The 19,586-nt window shown below is 41.7% G+C and overlaps 1 protein-coding gene across 4 annotated transcripts in view; it reads left to right on the top strand.

The window, feature by feature from the left end:
* LOC120860420 (filamin-A-interacting protein 1-like) overlaps positions 1–19,586 on the top strand; it is a 211,128-nt gene that overhangs the window by 150,348 nt on the left and 41,194 nt on the right. The gene's annotated exons all lie outside the window — the stretch shown is intronic.

Here is a 19,586-nt window from a genome sequence, read left to right as displayed (position 1 = left end):
ATTTTTCCTCTTTGGGATTAAAAATCCACTTCTTCGGAGAAACAAATTACTTGTTTAAACACATTTAAAAATTTAACCATTTATTAATAAAATGAATCCTATCCATTCTTAACATGGTTATGGAAAATCTTACTTTTTGGTTGTTATAAATTACTTAACTAGAATTACCTGTTTAACTTTCTCAGGGTTGCGTACCTCTTAAAACTCAGTGTAAAACAAAACAAATTTAAAAATTCAGTGTATGTGTGTTAGTTGCTTAGTTGTGTCCGACTCTTTGCAACCCCATAGATGTCAAATATGTAGGTAGTTTTCCTAGAGCAGGGATTGCCACATTTGAAGCAGAAACTTCAAATAGAAATGCTTTGATACTCTCCAGCTTTTTCAGCATCTTCTTTTTAGCTTATTCTTTTCCTTTTCCTTCCTTCAGCTGAATGGTAACATCTATGAATTCCACGATCTTTGAACCAATAACATTGAATCGTTATGCTTTGAGTTACCAACCATGTCTGCGTCTGTGTTTAGGGCTTGCAAATAAGAGCCATTGGAAAGAGCTTCACCGGTCCCAGCTTTGCTGTGTCTGTTTAGTTACAAAAAGGAGATCTGATCTTCTCACATTAGTTTATTTGTAGAAGAAGTTATTTTGATAACAGAGTAATTAAAAGCCTGAAACAGAATAGGTTTGTGTTAAAATTTTTGGAAGTTATTGGTTATGTTTACTCATTTTTGGACTTAGCATATCCCTTGAGGGAGGAGAAATGGATGACGGAGCAATGGCTGAAGTAGTACGTATAATACCTTCTTCTTATGGTGTAGCTGGTAAAAAGTCAGCTTTCCAATGCAGGAGACACAGGGGATGCAGATTCCATCCCTAGGTGGGGAAGCTCCCTGGAGGAATAAACTGCAACCCACTCCATTCTTGCCTGGAATATCCCATGGACAGAGGAACCTGGTGCACGCATGCGTGCGCCTGCACATACACACACACACCCTGTTTCTTTAAGCCTGTCTTCTGTTCCTAGAGGCTCAAGTTTAGCAACTTCTTGTTTGGATAAATAGATGGTCTAATTTGATATTTTGGGGAAACCAACCAGAATAAACTCCACCTCCTCAACTTCTATGAACTTTCCAACCTCAAGCATAAGTAGTGAAAACAAGAGTTTAATGTTGTTGTAAAATCACGTATATCTAGGTGTCTTATATTGGACTGTGGTCAGCTAATAATAGCAACCTGTTTGATATTTCTTTTAAAGATCTGAAATCAAATAATTATAGAGAACAGTCGTGTGAATTATTTTCTGATCTGTTTGTAAACCATTTGGTCTAGAATCAGATATGTTTGATTTTTTCTGCAATTTCCCACCTAAGCTAAATGCCTGAGGTGAATTCACCTACAGTGGTTGATATAAATGAAGCATGTGGATGGAGAGACTGTACTTACCTAGCTGTTTCTTTTTCTTTCTTTTCCTAATTTTTGTGTATTATGAGAATCATGGAAATAATAACAGTTGATGGAGAGCTTTATAGTTCACAAAATACTTTTATAGTCATTATACAATGAGCTTGTCCCAAGTGTATTTATTCTCTGACTTCATGTTGACCAATTCGAGACTAACAATTCCAATTCCCCATCCCTCCATTGGAGTTGTTTAATTTTACTAGAGCAAGTACACAATGATCTCTCATGAGCAAAGTGTTGTGTGTGTGCTTGCTGTCGCTTCAGTCGGGTCCGACTCTTTGTGAGCCCATGGACTGTAGCCCCCCAAGCTCCTCTGTCCATGGGATTCTTCAGGCAAGAATACTGGAGTGGGTTGCCATTTCCTCCTGTAAAAGTGCTGTGTAGAAGGTTTTAAAAATCAAAATTGCATTTAAAACTTATATGCCTCAAGCTGTTTTTCATAGTAATACATTGATGAGCACTATTGAGATATGTCGCCAAAAGTACATGCTTATCCAACTACTCTATGGCTTTGAAATAGTATTTTTGACTCAACAGGTTATACTTCAGTGCTTTATCTATTTTGCTGTCAGTGTTCTTGTCCAGGCCACCCCCCTGACTGATTGCCAGAGCACATGCTGTGGGTCCACGCTCACCAGACACTCATTATGCTAAATTAGACACCCTCACTAGGAGGACTGTGATAACTTAAGGTGGCATTCTCTGCATTTCTCTGTGTTCTGAAGCAGCCACAGTGACTGGCTTTGCTGAATTCCTGGAGCAGTGAAGCCTTTAGGATTTTCTCAAAGGTCAGGCCCGGGAATCCTGCTGCCCTTTGGAAGTAGCCCTGCTAAATCTGCTTGGGGGTAAATCCTTCTTTGAACTAAGCGATCATAATTAGATCTACTTATGGGGGCTGGCAGTTTGCTGACCTGGGGCTTGCTTTCCTGTGGGCAATGTCACCAAGGGCCTGTCCCCCGCAGGCCCTGGGCCGTGACTCAGGGAGGCCCCAGCGCCCCAAGTGGCTGCCGCACCTGGACTACTGCTGACGGAGAGCTGGCTTTTCCGAGCCTGAATGGGAGTCCTGGCATAGACTATTCCGAGTACTTCATTTGCTTTTTCGTTTTACTCTTCCTTCCCTCTTTCTCCAGAAAAGTCCCTTTTGTGAGGGAAAAAAAGAGAAGAGAGAAAGAGAGCCAAGACCTTTCCTTCAGAAACATTTCCCTTTGTTTTTCCTGTGAGCATGAGTTGGGGAGGGAAAAGCATGAGCCTTGAGGTAAGCCCCGGTGGTTTGCTCCTTAGAATCACCCAGCTTCTACGGCAGCTGCGGCTCTGCAGGCTGCCTCCATCTAGACAGCTTTCTGATTAGGTGGTGGCCAGAGGAGGGGGTGCAAAGCCAGGGGACTCGCCAGACATGCATCGCGTCTAGGCTCCATTTTCTGTGCTTGTCCTACATTTGAAACAACCCTGATTCTGGGAAAGACTGAAGGCAGGAGGAGAAGGGAATGGCAGAGGATGAGATGGTTGGATGGCATCACCGACTCAATGGACATGAGTTTGAATAAACTCCAGGAGTTGGTGATGGACAGGGAGGCCTGGTGTGCTGCAGTCCATGGGGTTGCAAAGCGTCGGACACAACTGAGCAACTGAACTGGCTCTGTGTTTCTCACATCCTCTGGAAAATGGTTAAAGATAATAAAAAGGGACCCAGGCAGATAGCGGAGAAGGCAATGGCACCCCACTCCAGTATTCTTGCCTGGAAAACCCCATGGACAGAGGAGCCTGGTAGGCTGCAGTCCATGAGGTCACACAGAGTAGGACACGACTGAGCGACTTCCCTTTCACTTTTCACTTTCATGCATTGGAGAAGGAAATAGCAACCTACTCCAGTGTTCTTGCCTGGAGAATCCCAGGGACGGGGGAGCCTGGTGGGCTGCCGTCTATGGGGTCACCCAGAGTCGGACACAACTGAAGCGACTTAGCAGCAGCAGCAGCAGCAGGCAGATAGGATCAGTAGCAATCAAGATTCAGAGAAATCCTTGGTTAAAAAATAAAAAAAGCATTGGCTTAACAAGCATTGCAAGACTTCTGAGGTCAGCCCTTCCAAGTCTCTCATTCTACAGGTTGAGTAACTGAGGCCCAGGATAAATGACGTGGCTCAACTGAGACCGCAGAGCAGGCCACTGGGCCAGCACTGTTGTATGAATGAGTCCCTTGTGCAGAATGGCTTGTTTTATGTTTCCTTTGTATGCGTAGGCTCCCTGCCTCCAAGCTCTTATGTCCAAACTATGACACAGAATCTTATTAATAAAAGGCAGAATTATGGTTATCAGGAGGATATAAAAAGATATTTTAGGACCAGTGGTGTCTTTAGACTGTCAAGATAGGAGAAGCTTTGGAACAGCATCTGTTGGAAGGAGGAGCCTGGGAACTTGTTTTGGAGCAGAGTTTGAGTAGCAATGCACCACTTCTGGTGCATTCTGATGGGAGACTGATGCTGGTTATAGCGCAGGTAAGAAAAGCACCCCTCCAAGCTACCCCAATGTTGTGGCCACTGACCTGGACCCTGAAAGTGTAAAAACTAAGGAAGCAGAAGTTATTTTTCACTTTTCAGAAGTTGTTAAATTCATCCTATATAAAAATTTCACAAATTAAGTGCCTAACATGGCCACTATATTTCTCTGGGCTTCCTTTAAATCAGAAGACTGATCATAATCTACTACCATCATTTACTTCATGTTTAGTTTTTACAAGTAGTTACAGTTGTATTCCAAGTTGGGAATAATTATATTCCAAAATCAAAAAGTGAAAATAGCATAAAAAATGCACTGGCTTAGCTAGCACTATTTACAATATACATGAAAGTATCCTTCGTTGCATTAGGATTAGATAAAGACCATTTTTAACTGTTATATTCTCCGTATTTTGCGTCAGCTTGACCTTAGAAGACATAATTCTGAGCACATGAGATCACCCTCAGAGTTTATAACTTTATTCTCTGTATGAACTGAAAGACTGGTAATTTTAATCATGCACTGCACTAGGGCTGCTTCAAGAATGTCAGAATACAGAGAATACAGTTACATCAAAAAGTAGTTTGGAACTTACAGAAATATTTGAGGGGGATGTATGTACATGTTTGTGTGTGTAAATTACATGAGGAGGGCTGTCTAAATCTTTAACCAGAGTTATAAATTTGAAAGCTTTTGGATTCTATAGGCTCAACTGGGCCTACATAAATAATTACATCATCGTGTAGTATTGCAGCAAGCCTTCCAAGAATAGGTTTGATTTTTAAAAATAACTACAAACTAGCATCTCAAGAGAAATCTCTTAACTAGCGCATGCAGGAGCAGGGGCCTGATAAAGGGGAAATTTTCAAGCCCTGTTTTGATGGTGTTCCTTTAGGCCTGGCAAGCGGGGACAGGCTACACCATTGCTCTCGCCTGTGTCCAGGAATGACCGGAGCAAGTTTGTGAAGTCGCTCTAGTGGCCTGGGATCCTAGGAGGTATTCTTGGCCCAATTATAGAAGATGCACATCTGCTCCCCTGGCATATTTCCCTTAAGTTTCTCCGATTTAGCTGCCTTATCTCTATCACAATAAAATGGACTTTTCTCCTTGGTAGCACTTTGTAGAAAAGTATCGCTGCTGATATGTAAACCATCAAGTTTGATCACACAGACAGTAATCGATAGGTGGGAGGTATGGGCAGGAAACAGCAGAGCCTTCTTGTCTGTGCTTAGCCCAAGGCTTTATGCTGCTCATTAGTGGGTTAACTGTCATTGACACCCCTGATACATTGGACACACACACGTCTTGTTTAATCCTTATAAAACTGTATGAAGGGACTTCCCTGGTGGTCCTGTGTTTAAAAAAAAAAAAAAATCTGCCTGCCAATGTGGTTTCAATCCCTGGTCCAGAAAGATTCTACATGTTATGGGTCACCTAAGCCTGTGCACCACAACTACTGCTGAGCCACTGCTCTAGAACCCGTGCTCCACAGCAAGGGAAGCCACCGAAGTGAAAAGCCCCTGAGCACAGCCGGGAGTAGCCCCCGCTCTCTGAAACTAGAGAGAGCTGGCACACAGCAAAGAAGACCCAGTGCAGCCAAATTAATGAATTAAAAATAGATAAATAAATCTTTTAAAACTGTATGAAGTGTAGTGACTATCCCTAGAAGATGGGAAAGCAGGCTAAATTCCTTCCACCAAAAAATAAATAAATAAATAAATTCCTTCCACCGAGGTCACTTGCCAACAGTTAATTGGAAGAATCAATGTTTGAACTGAATTTCTTACAGTAAAAACTGACAACAACAACAAAAAAACTTTTCCACTTCCAAGTTCTTATCTTCTGATTGAAATGAACACCTCATTTCTCCAATGTTTGGAGGAAGGAAAGATGACTTAAAATGTCGATTCCTTGGATAGCACATCCATTCTGTCTGTGGGTTCAGGATTCAAATTCATAGAGTTTAACTTGTCATGAGATATGCCACCTACCACTCCAGTACTATTGCCTGGAAAATCCCATGAACGGAGGAGCCTGGTAGGCTGCAGTCCATGAGGTCGCTAAGAGTCGGAAACGACTGACTGAGCGACTTCACTTTCACTTTTCACTTTCATGCATTGGAGAAGGAAATGGCAACCCACTCCAGTGTTCTTGCCTGGAGAATCCCAGGGACGGGGGAGCCTGGTGGGCTGCCGTCTATGGGGTCGCACAGAGTCGGATGCGACTGAAGCGACTTAGCAGCAGCATCAATATCCTACTGACTAAGAAAGTTACTAAGAATAGACAGCTTCTAAGAAAGGAGAGGAATTAGAATTCAGAGACTCAATAACAGTTTGACAGCTGACCTTCTGAAACAATGCCAGGACCAGACTCCACCTTCCAATTCCTCTTACCCTTGTGATGTGCAAATCCTAATGGAAAATGTGATTGAAATGATGGAGGTTGAGGTGATTTAGACTTCGCACAGCTAGGGCATTTGTGTTGAGGGGTAAGTGGGACCTGTGTAAAGGAAGTGATGTTGTGTCTTACCTAAAGGGACCAGGCAATCAGTGACTCAGATAACTTCCCAAACTTGCAAGGTGGAAAGGAGTTGGTCCTCTTAAAAGACCCCAGTCATTAACCTATCTACCATTAGCACTTGGAACTAGGAGCCTGCTACTCATCCTGAACTGGGCACTCCATGGATGAAATATGAATAAGCCCACTAAAAATGCCCTTGAGGTTCGTTTCACCAGATCCCAGCTATACAAAAATGCCAAGCCTTCAGTGGATGCAATTGTTTTCCAAGCTTTATAGAGTTCTCATTCTCATTGAATTAACAGCCTCTGATCTAAGATTCTTCAGTTTTAGTAATAAAACTTTGAACAGATATGCCAGGGAAGATTGATTATCTGATCAACGTAATTTTCTAACTAATCAAAGGTTATGACATGAATTAATTTACTTTTTCTGTTTTGGAAAATATTTCTCAAATATGTTTTACTTTTTTATGAAAATGTTGAATATACCACAAGATCCAATTAAGTCGTATTTGATGATTCAGGATCTTATAGTGCTGCACCCTGAGTAATTCTGTATGTTACAACCTCAGGGCCTATTAGATTAGATTCAAATCCAAATGTCAATTATGGCTGAATTTTACTGTGGATAGGATGGTGGAAGATGTTTTCCAGATATGAGGGTTTAACCTGGCTGACCAAGAATTTTAGTTAATTTAGATTCAGCATATTTGAACTTTTACAACAACAGCAACAGAACTTGAACCAAGAGGGACTCTGATACTAATCTAAAGGGCAGGATAATAACTGAAGAAAATTGGCCAGGAGAAAGGAAACACATTGAAAGGGAGGGCTTGAGAGACAACAGGCAAGAACTGTATTTTACTGCCTAAGATTTTAGCATGTAAGAATACATCAGTCCTGTTACTTGATACACTTTATGAAAGGAAAGTCCTAGGAAACGTGAAAATAGAGAATGTATCTGTAGTTTGAATGTGAGCGATAAAGGATGGCCAGCTCATCAGAGTCTGTCTGGACCAGAATCAATCACCAAATTGTTCTCTTTTGATTTCAGGAAGTTGCCAGACAGTTCTGGAAACTCTAAATACCTGAGCCACTGAAGGGGCCTCTTCTGAGAGAAACAGAGGCAGCTTCTTTCACAGAACTTTTTTCCCTTCTGTTGAATGACTCTGTCAATGCTGGTCACACCCTGTTAGCCCGGAAGTCGACAGCTGTCTGGAAGTCACAGAGGTCACACACTCAGATGCCTTAGGTGCCAGGGAGATAGCTGAAGGGCACAGGTCCGGCTGTTTAGTACACACTGCATACATGGAGGGTTCCCGAGATGCAGAGAGCCAGCTCTGACTACCGGGAGAAGTCACCGTCCAGCTCAGTCCAGCTGACCCTGGCTCAGGGTCTCCAATCCAGATTTTTCAGGAAGAGGAAGAACTCTGATTCGAGTAAAACCTTCTGAGTCACTGTTCACTCAAATTTATAAAACAATGTGCAGTGCACAAAACTGACCTGTTGGCTATTGAGTCTCTAATGCAGCTGGTTTGAACCTTGATGACCTAGACATTAGGGAGGCTAGGGCCTCAGAGGAAGCATGGCAGGCACTATTCGGCACTGCTGAATAGTGTGTTCTGTTGATGGTGATGAACTAGCTCATTGAGACACTCTCTTGGAGCATATGAAACGGAAAGAAATAAAGACAACAGAAGCCAAGGAAAAACTCAGCAGAGAGAGAAATTCGAAGAAGAAGGAATACCTCCCTCACGGGACTGGGTTTCAGTAGACACCTCTCTCTGACCAGGTGCCAAGCACTGGGTCACAAGTGAGTGCTCTCAAGTTACTGCGGCTGCAGGTGTATGCTCCGCAGGTGCAGTCTTCCACTTCTCCCAGGGCCTGAGTGACTGTGGAGACAGGTTTCTGCATTAAATCATTCGGGGGTATTCTTTCCCAGAATTCCCTGGGTGACTCTGTCCCTTACTACTTCAAAGACTGTCATTCAATTTTAATATTGTTACAGCTTTTCATTTGCCAACCCCATTATAAGAATTTACTGCAGTGTGATAATAATTGAATTTTTAACCTAATTTCTTCTGTCACCCTGTGACCTGGTCCTCATTGGAGCAGCCAGCCAAAAGAGATTATTGCCTCTAGGGAAAGTGGCCACAGCTGGAGGAGGGAAGTCAATAGCTTGCCTCCTGGATTCCAGAAGCAAGTACATAGGTGTAGCTTGAGATAGAATATATAACCAAGTTGATTCAATTTTTGTCATTCCTCCTTTCCTGTTTAGATAAGCTGCTTCTCTTAAGAGCAGAGCAAGACAGCAAGAGAAGTCAATGTCACAGGAAAAGACAATGCGAAAGAAGAGGCTCTGTTCTGAGTTTCCTTGGGGTGTGGGGTTGGGGGTGGAAAAGTGGAGAGAAATATAAACCCCAGATATATGGGTGTGAAGAATTTGAGAATGGAGCCATCACTAGGTAGAGTCCAAGAGTGTCTCAGCCTGCTTGGGCTGTGTGGCTTAAACAGTAGAAGTTTATTTTCTCACAGTTCTGGATGCTGGAAGTTCAAGATCAGGGTGCCAGAACTGCCAGGGTCTGGTGAGGCCTCGCTTCTTGACCTGCAGACGTCCACCTTCTCGCTGTGTTCTCACGTAGTCTTTTCTCTGCACGTGGACGTGGAGAGAGGTGTTATCAGAGGGCCTCCAGTTCTATTGGATTAGTACCCTACTCTTACGACTTCATTTAACCTTTATTACCTCCATAAAGCTGTATCTCCAAACACAGTCACACTGGGAGTATGCCTTCAATATATGAATTTCAGGGGGCAAATAGCAAAGGCCATGGCAAAACTTGTGGTTCTCCAATAACTCAAGAGAAAGAGAATAAAACTTGGTATTTGATGAGTCTAGCTGGAGAGAGCTTGGTATAGCTTCAGTATCCTGCCACCCTAAAAGGATATCCAGATTTTTTTCCCCCTTTGTCCCTGAAAGGCCATGGGAATAGCTGATTCAGGGCCAGATGTGAGAACAGAACTGTGACCCATTTGGATCAGCAGTTTGAGCAGGAGGACAACTGAGGCCAGAGACCACACTGTGCATCACAGAGAATGCCAGCGTGGAAGGATGATGCCTCTGTGACCTCTCCCTCATCCCCAATGGCACCAGAACCCAGCCCCAGCTCCAGAAATGGAGTCCTGAAAGGGACACTGATTGACTGAGGAGTCTTTAGATTTGCAAAGGAAAACCTCTGAGTTTACCCAGAATTAACTAAAATAAAGTAGGATGGGGCAGAGGCTGCGGTGGTGGCAGCAGCTGGCCAGTGTAAGATGACAGCGGGCGAGGCAGCTGGGCCTGGGACAGCGGGAGCAGCCGCTGGCAGAAGGGGGCCCGAGACAGGAAGCTGGGCGCTGGGCCTCGGCGACTCACGTGCTTGTGTCTGCTCCAGCCAGACACCCCGCCTTGACCTACTCATCCTTCAGCGAATCCACAGACGTGATTTCTCAGAGGCTCAGCCTGGTCCTGCTTTGGAGATAAAGGAGGAAAGAACTGCTGTTTTACTTAACAAACAAACAAAAAAAAAGATAAAATGGAATGGGAGCTCATAATAGAAATAAAGAGATACAGAAATATGAAGATAATTGCATTTCTTGCACACATGAGTTCGAGGCCTGCAGTTAGCACACTGTTCATTAGTAATAATCCCTCTGTGTGCCTGTGTACTAAGGAGAAAGAAGTAGTATTGTGACTGGTTCCCAGACAGCGCTAGTGGTAAAGAACCCACCTGCCGATACAGGAGACGTAAGGGACTCGGGTTCCACCCCTGGGTCGGGAAGATCCCCTGGGGGAGGGCATGGCAGCCCACTCCAGCATTCTGGCCTGGAGCATCCCATGGACAGAGGAACCTGGTGGCTACAGTCCATGGGGTTTCAGAGTCAGACACGACTGAAAGAACTTAACCCGCATGCACGTGGCTGGTTCCAGAGTACTGGGGGCTTCCCAGGTGCTCAGTGATAACGAATCTACTGCCAAACGGAGATGCTGGTCGACACCTGGGAAGGGAAGATCCCCTGGAGGAGGAAATGGCAACCTACTCCAGTATCCATGCCTCGAAAATTCTGTGGATGGAGGAACCTGGCGGACTACAGCCCACAGGGTTGCAGAGTCGGATATGACTGAGCGTGCAGCACACATACGCCAGAGTCCTGCGGGTGTGCTTAGGAATGCTCTGTGAAATTAAGAGGATCATCTGAGCTAAGTTTAACTTCTTCAATCACAGTTAACTTCTTGCCTGGGTTACTCTTGCTACGTGGTACTAGAACCCTCAAGATCTGCCACCTAAGGACAAGTTGTTTTCTCAAGTCACCTGCTTTACTTTGGGAGCCAGAGAGCCCTGGATTCAAATTCTGACTGCCACTTACTAGACCAGTCAGATAACTCTTGGACAAGCATCTAACCTCTCTGATTCTTTATCTATAGAATGGGGATAATCTATCTCATAAAGTTGTTTAGGGTCATGAGACAATGAATACGAAGCCCTTTCTACAAGGCATAGGGTATAATGCCTAAAGGTGGTCATTTCTTCTGCTTACAAACTCACTCAAACACACTTAGTGTATCAAACACTCAGAAGAAAACTATGACAGTTCCATTAAATCACAATTTACATTTTCTCAAACTAAGACATTTTGAGAACAATGCAAAATAGTAGAAAAGTAAACTCTACTGTTGTCTCATGGGGTTGCTGTTTTGTATTTAGATTACAGGAAAACTGAAAAGCTACTACCAAGAGAGAATTCAATAAGATGAGGCAATGGGACTTCCCTGGAGGTCCAGTGGTTAAGAATCCACCTTCCAATGCAGGGGACATGAGTTCAATCCCTGGTCAGGGAACCAAGATCCCACAGACCTCGGGGTAACTAAGATCTGTGCAATGCGATGAAAGAGCCCTCAGGCTGCAACTGGAGAAGCCAGCTCGAGACAACTACCAAGCCTGTGTGCTCTAAAGCCCATGCTCCACAACAAGAGAACATTCACCACAGCTAGAGAGAAGGCCCAAACATAGCAACTAGAAAAAGCCCACACACAGCAACAAAGACCAGTACAGCCAAATAAATAAATAAAAATTGAGAGGGAAAAAAAAAGATGAGGTGGCAGAGTATAAAGCTACATATTGTCAATATTCAACTATCAAGTTTTCATATTTCCAAAGGACAAAATAGCATGAACTGTATGAAACATTAACTATTTAAGAATAAACTTAAGAATGTGAAAGAGCTACATAAAGAAAAAGTTTTAATGTTACCTGCTGCTGCTGCTGCTGCTGCTGCTAAATCGCTTTGGTCGTGTCTGACTCTGTGCGACCCCATAGCCGGCAGCCCACCAGGCTCCCCCGTCCCTGGGATTCTTCAGGCAAGAACACTGGAGTGGGTTGCCATTTCCTTCTCCAATGCATGAAAGTGAAAAGTGAAAGTGAAGTCGCTCAGTCGTGTCGGACTCTTAGTGACCCCATGGACTGCAGCCCACCAGGCTCCTCTGTCCATGGGATTTTCCAGGCAAGAGTACTGGAGTGGGGTGCCATCGCCTTCTCCATTAGTGCTAGCTAGAGATATGAAAAATATTGAGACCAACAGAAAGGCTTATCATTCTAGGACTGGAGAACTAACATTGCAAAGCTATCCTCTCCATATATTAATCCACAGATTTACTGTGGTCCTAATAAAAATATCATTAGTTTTTTTTTTAAGCATGAGAACTAATGAAGTTATTCTAAAGTTCATATAAAAAAATACACAAGCAAGAATAGTCAAATATTGAAAAGTAAAAAAGAGAAGAAAAGTTTCCAGGAAAAAAGTTGCCAGAAAAAAAACCCATATTAAAACCACAGTAAGTGAAATAGTGTGACATTGGTGCATGAATGGACAGATCAATGGAGCGGATGTATTTTAGGAAATAGATTATAGTACATATAAAAATTTAACATACGTTAAAGATCGCATTCCAAATCAGTTTGGAAAAAACTGATCTCTTAGTAATGGCTCTTATGAATGGGTCTCAGTAATGGGTCTCTTGGTAATGGCTAATTACTAATGACTAAATTATGCTCATTTTAATGTATAGGATAGGTGACTTATTTGTAAACATGAGGATACTTGCTCATATTGTAGCCAAGGTTATTTTTTTCTGTCCTAACTTGGTTTCTACCATTTCAGGAGAACCATCAATTTAACAGCTGTGGTTCATCTCAAGGGAAGATTTAGCATTTACTTTTTAAGTTTCCAAAGGATAGATAAATCCCATGTAATAAAAAAAATATATTTGAAGAATAAAATATATAGCAGGAAAATGATTTTCTTAAAAAAAAAAGCAGTATTATGATTTTTAGCCACATAAAATTTTATGAGAAGTAAAATATGTGGTAATTATAGGTATCCTTTGGAAGAAAAACTACTATAGTAACTTTGTGGAGGTCATAAATTTACAGCTATTTTTCTATAACTTTGTACATTTAAAAAATTAATACATTAAAAAGAAATGACAACACATTTTATTTAGTGAAAAGAATAAAAACTTAAGCCCAGTTTGGATTGACTTACTAGAATAACTTGGGCAATAATTATTTTCTTTCCCCAACAGCTGCATAGAACAATGAAAAAAAAAAAATAAAGCTAATCTAAAGAGTTATACCTAATTATCGAACTGAGGGATTTAAATGCATGTATTTTCAGAGAAGTTATTATGGGTTATTAAATGGAATCTGGATATAAATTCACTTATTTTGAAACTTAATGCAGATTTAGCTTATAATTTTGGCGTAAAAAAGTTGATTGTAAATGGTACAGTATATGTATGAAAATAAAAACTCATGCCTGTCTTCACAGTTAATCTGAAAGCTCTCAGGAACTAGAGCAGATGGGAAGTTTAAGAAACACACCAAAAGAATCATTAGGAAATATCAAACAGCTCAGCTAGAATGGAACTTTAATTGGCAGATTTTCAGTCAATAACTATAACCTCAGCGTCTACCCAAGTGGAAAAATACAGTGAATAATTTCCAAGGTAGTGATAGATTTTTAAAAAATTATTTCTGATCTATCAATACACTGAGACTGTCCATTGTAATTCAGGCAGTTGTAATTGATCGATTCTGACAGGCATTCTGTAAGTGAGAAAATACAAAATAAAAATCTACAGATTCTTTTTAGCTAATTGAAGGATTAGTGAGATATGTAAGTTCCAGAGAAAACATCTGAATCAAGGTTGCAAAAACAACTGGGTTAAAAGTGAACATTTCCAACAACTGATTGGCTGATTTTGGTCCCCAAATTCCAAGTTAGTTGGACTGTTTTTAATTGAGCTGATGGTTTATTTCAGCATCATGGACAAAATAAAGTATTGAAAAGTAATAAGTAAGACTATTCTGGAGTGAAAAGCCTTGGGAATATTGCCCTAAATGAGCAGCCATAATAAATACCAGGCAAAAGTGTTTTGTTTTGTTTTGGCACAAATTCATACTCCAGGAAAGAGTTAAGAAAGTACTGCGAAAACGTGCTGTTTCTTCACACCAATGATGAATAATTATTAATTTTTTTTCCAGGATGGAGGAAGGTACTCAGATTAGCATTACAAATCCTGGATTTCAAAAAGGGAGTTGGAATTTGGGAAGGTGTGTTTTCAGTGTTTGGGGGTTGCTCCTTTCTGGCTCCTTGACTAAGTGTACATTCTTTTCCCAAGAATGCTTGTGTTTGGAAAGTACTTCATGGTGATGAAAAGTTTAAACAGAAAAGATTAATCAAAACCTTGGTCTTTCATACTCAATGCGTAACATATTCAGTTCTTGGATGTGAACTCTTAGCTAAGAAACTATTCAAATAATAGTTAGGGGCTGAATGTGAGCATCAGCTGCAGACTACAGGTCAACTTTACTTAATCTTAACTCCTTCCTCTTAAGTTCAGAAATACTGTGCCTAAAAGGATTGGCGTCAAATTTTCTGTGTAGCTCTCAATTAGCCTACAGGAGTTCACTGAGAATTACTGTTATTTATTTCATTCTGAAATGCTTAAGGATGTAATTGTGTCTGACCTGAAATGTGAAGGAAACTTGAAGTGGTGACCTCTGACTGCTCCACACCAAATGGGCTATTAGAAAAGGGGAATGCTCTGGTTTACGTGTTGTTGTTTAGTCCCTAAGTTATGTCTGACTCTTTACAATCCATGGACTGCAGCAAGCCAGGCTTCCCTGTCCTTCACTGTCTCCCAGAGTTGGCTCAAATTCATGTCCATTAGTTGGCAATGCTATCTAATCATCTCATCCTCTGTTGCCCTCTTCTCCTTTTGCCTTCAATCTTTCTGAGCATTAGGGTCTTTTCCAATGAGTCACCTCTTTGCATCAGGTGGCCAAAGTATTGGAGCTTCAGCTTCAATATTCAGGGTTGAATGTCACCAAATCCTGCAGTATTCTAATGATGCAAATGTTCTAACTTTACCTACTTGTTTATACCCATCCTTCTTCCCTCTAGTACTCTCTGATTTTCTCAGCTCTCCAGTGCTCATAGATTTGTCTGACTTCTGTAATCTGCAATATTTGAGAAGTTTTGGATTATATTTCTCCCAAAGAAGGAGATAATTGTGTACAAAACTACTGCCTGGACTTAGTACACCCTGACCGAAACTCCAGAGAGAGATCTTGGAAGATAGTTCTGCCCCAACTAAGGAATGTAAATACAATGCTTCTAGCATGTCCTATGACTGTCTTCTCCCAGCCTGCCACTCCAACCCCTCAGGATATCCACTTCTAAGAGTTCTGGAACACAACCCCCTCTGCTGCAAAATGTGTCTCTTGCGATGAAAGCACAATGAATTGGCAGGCCCAGTGATCACCCACACACTGAGAAAATTCCAGCTTGCCATATGCTAAACTAGATCTTTTTCAGAAATGTTCAGGAAACATGTTCTCTCATCTCCTGTTCACTTGTGTTTCTGACCAAGAAGTTATAGATTGGAGGTTCCAATAAACTTCTCCTTGGCTTCCATTAATTTGCACAGAATTCAGAGAAACATTTTATTAATACTTATTAGTGAAAGTGTTAGTCACAGAGCCATGTCCGACTCTTTTTGACCCTGTGGACTGTAGCCCACCAGGCTCTTCTGTCTGTGGAATTCTCGGTAAGAATTCTAGAGTGGGATAGCTGTTCCCTTCTCCAGGGGATCTTCCCTACCCAGGGACTGAACTCAGGTCTCCTGCATTGCAGGCAGATTCAACCCTCTACAGGTGTGCCACTCTTTCCGAGTCACCACATGTTCACCGAAACAGATGCTTCATCCTTTGGTGCTTTAATGGTGGCTTCATTACATCTGCATGATCGGATATATCTTTAGCCGTTAGCAATTGAACTCAATCTCCATTCCCCTTTCCCCTCCCTCAGGGGTCCATTATTTTACCGACAAAGGTCCATCTAGTCAAAGCTATGGTTTTTCCAGTAGTGAGAGCTGGACCATAAAGAAAGCTGAGCACCAAAGAACTGATGCTTTTGAATGGTGGTGTTGGCAGAGACTCTTGAGAGTTCCTTGAACTGCAAGGAGATCAAACCAGTCCGTCCTAAAGGAAACCAGTCCTGAATATTCATTGGAAGGACTGAGATGAAGCTGAAGCTCCAATGCTTTGGCCATCTGACTCGAAGAGCCGACTCATTAGAAGACCCTGATGCTGGGAAACATTGGAGGCAGGAGAAAGGGTTGACAGAGGATGAGATGGTTGGATGGCATCACTGACTGGATGGATATGAGTTTGAGCAAGCTCCTGGAGTTGGTAATGGACAGGGCAGCCTGGCATGCTGCAGTCCATGGGATCGCAAAGTATCAGACATGACTGAGTGACTGAACTGAACTGAAGGGTCCAAGAGGTGGGACTGAAAATCCTAACCTTCTAATCACGGGGTTGGTTCCCTGACAACCAGTCCTAATCCTTAGGTTACCTAAGGCTTTCCAAAAGATATCTCATTAACATAACAAGACACCTTTAGGAAATTGTAAGGGTTTTAGGAGTTCTGTGCCAGAATCAAGATGAAGACCAAATATATTTGTATATTTCTTGTCTTCCTATTTGCACCACATCCCCTGTGCCTAATACAATTCCTGGTTCTTGGTGGGCAGCCAACTCAGAATGAGTGAATATGATAATCAATGGAGAAACCCAGGTCAAAATCACAGTGTGATATTTTCTCAGACCTGTTAGATTTGCTACAATCAAAAAGACAAGGGATAATTATTGGCAGAGATATAGAGAAAAGGAATCTCTGTTGGTGGGAATGTAAATTGCTTTACCCTCTATGGATATGGCAACCGACTCCAGTGTTCTTGCCTGAAGAATTCCATGGACAGAGAAGCCTGACGGGCTACAGTCTTTGGGGTCACTAAGAGTCAGACATGACTGAGTAACTAAGACTTTCACTTTCATACTAAAGAAAATAGTAGGAAGGTCCCTCAAAAAAATTAAAAATAGAACTACCGTATGACCCACCAATCCCACTTCTGGATGGGAAACGAAGGAAACGAAGATAGGCTATCAAAGAGATAACTGCATGCCCACGTTCACTGCAGCATTGCTCCGAGTAGCCAAGACATGGAAACAACCTAAGTGTCCATCAAAGGGTGAATGGATAAAGAAGATATAGAGATGTGATATACATATGTACATAATGAAATAGTACCATTCAGCCCTGAGGAAAAGGACATTGTGTCATTTCTGATGGCATAGAAGAACCTTAAGAGCATTATGCTAAGTGAAGTAAGCCAGACAAAGATAAAAACTGCATGATAGCTCTTATGTGTGGAATGTAAAAAAAGTCAACTCATAGAAACAGTAAGTAGAAGACTGGTTTCCACAAGTTGAGCAGGCGGGGGAAATAGGGAGGGGTTAGTAAAAGGGTCGGAGAAGGCAATGGCAACCCACTCCAGTACTCTTGCCTGGAAAATCCCATGGGCAGAGGAGCCTGGTGGGCTGCAGTCCAGGGGGGTCGCACAGAGTCGGACACGACTGAGCGACTTCACTTTCACTTTTCACTTTCATGCATTGGAGAAGGAAATGGCAACCCACTCCATTGTTCTTGCCTGGAGAATCCCGGGGACGGGGGAGCCTAATGGGCTGCCCTCTCTGGGGTCGCACAGAGTCGGACACGACTGAAACGACTTAGCAGCAGCAGCAGTAAAAGGGTACAAACTTTAAGCTATATGTTGAGTAATGCCTGAGAATATAACATAAAACATTGAGGACTGTGATTGACAACGCTGTATTGTAAAGTTGAAATTTGTTAAGACAATAGAACTAAAATTTCACCAGAAAAAGAGAGATTTGAGAGATGTGCTGATGAACCAGATGGGGAGAATCTTTCACAATGTATATCAAATCACCAGGATGTACACTTTAAATATCTTACAATTTTATTTGTCAACTATACCTAAATAAAGCTTTAAAAAAAAATAAAATGTGTGGTCCCTCCCCTTCAGGATCCAATAATGGGACATTTCTATTAACATCTACTGTGACCCTCATTAAAGAGGGTTCTATTGCCCATTTAAACATTTCCTCTCATTCTAAGAAGCTTCTAATAAGTAACATCATTTGTCTAGAGAATCTTAATTAATTATGATAAATACAGCTATTTTAGGAGAGTCTTAATCATAAGGCTTTAAATTAATTTTGAATGTTAACTATTTAGTGGTATTAAGCCAGAAAGAAAAAAAATTGCTTCTGTGATTGACACTTATGGCATTGTTTCAGTGATTTTTCAAAGATGATAAGACTTTTCTCTTGCTATTAACATCATATGTCTCTACATATTGATTTGAGATATATATATCTCAAAAGGCTGCTCTTGGTGTTTGCTAGGTCATGCTTTTGTTGCGGAGCATAGGCTTAGTTGCTCTATAGCTTGTGGGATATTAGTTCTCCAACCTGGGATTGAACCCATCTCCCTTGCACTGGAAGATGGACTTTTAACCGTTGGACCACCAGGGAAGTCCCTGATTTGATATAGTTTTTAACATAATCAATGACTCCTGAAAGTGAAAGTGAAGTTGCTCAGTCATGTCCGACTCTTTGCAACCCCATGGACTGTAGCCTACCAGGCTCCTCCGTCCATGGAATTTTTCCAGGCAAGAATACTGGAGTCAGTTGCCATGTCCTTCGCCAGAGGATCTTCTCAACCCAGGGATCCAACCCGGGTCTCCAATCTGAGCCGCCAGGGAAGTCCTGGGACTACCACTTACGCAGACTGAATGCAGGATACCGCTTGACTAGGTAATCGATGCTGACTCTTTCATTCCCTTTTCAGCGTGGATTTGTGTTGTTTGTCAAATTTAAACCACAATTTTGTATTTTTGCCAAGTGCCTCCCATTTTCAGCATGAATAAACTGTGCATAAGCATGTTACTAGCTATCTGTTATCAGATTCTGTGGCCTTGGCCCACATTGTTCTACCTAATTCTCATAATAACCCTGTAAGTTAGAACCCATGTCCCTGTTATACAGGGATAAACTGAAGTCAGTGGAGTTATGAAGCATATTCTCAGTGACCTACCAAGTAGATGCCAAACCAAGATTCAGTCTTGGGTCTATCAGTTGCCAAGAAGCCCCTTTCTGCAACACTCACAAGAACTTTTGTACAACAGGTGATGGCTACAGTTTCTTCTTTTCTTCTTGAATTTCCTATCAATGTGAAAACAGTTTGGAAGAACCCTCCCCAAAATTAAAAAAGCAAAAAACCAGAAACAACAACTAATTGGTTCAGTATCTGTAATCTTACCTTAATCATGAAGGCTGCTTTATGTAACTTTTACCGAAATAACTTGATAATCAAAACACATTTATTCAGAACTGGAACCCTACAACGTGCACTAATCTTTATACTTAATTCATGCTGTTAAGAAGATGGACAAGTTCTTAAAGCAAAAAGCATGAGTGAACATCAGGGAGGTAGGAAAACATTTATCTTTAACTATTTTTCCTTCATATTTTTCTCTATGCCACAACATAATAGATTATATTTATATAATAGAAAGTTATCTGAGGATTTAAAAATGCTCTGCAAGCATTTCATTGTTAACTTTAAAGTTAATGTGACTAATTTATCTGGTAT

This window comes from Oryx dammah, unplaced genomic scaffold (genome assembly GCF_014754425.2).
Source record: "Oryx dammah isolate SB20612 unplaced genomic scaffold, SCBI_Odam_1.1 HiC_scaffold_11072, whole genome shotgun sequence".
Lineage (NCBI taxonomy): Eukaryota > Metazoa > Chordata > Mammalia > Artiodactyla > Bovidae > Oryx > Oryx dammah.
The sequence above is the reverse complement of the archived record's forward strand: the minus strand, read 5'-3'. Positions and strand labels throughout refer to the sequence as shown.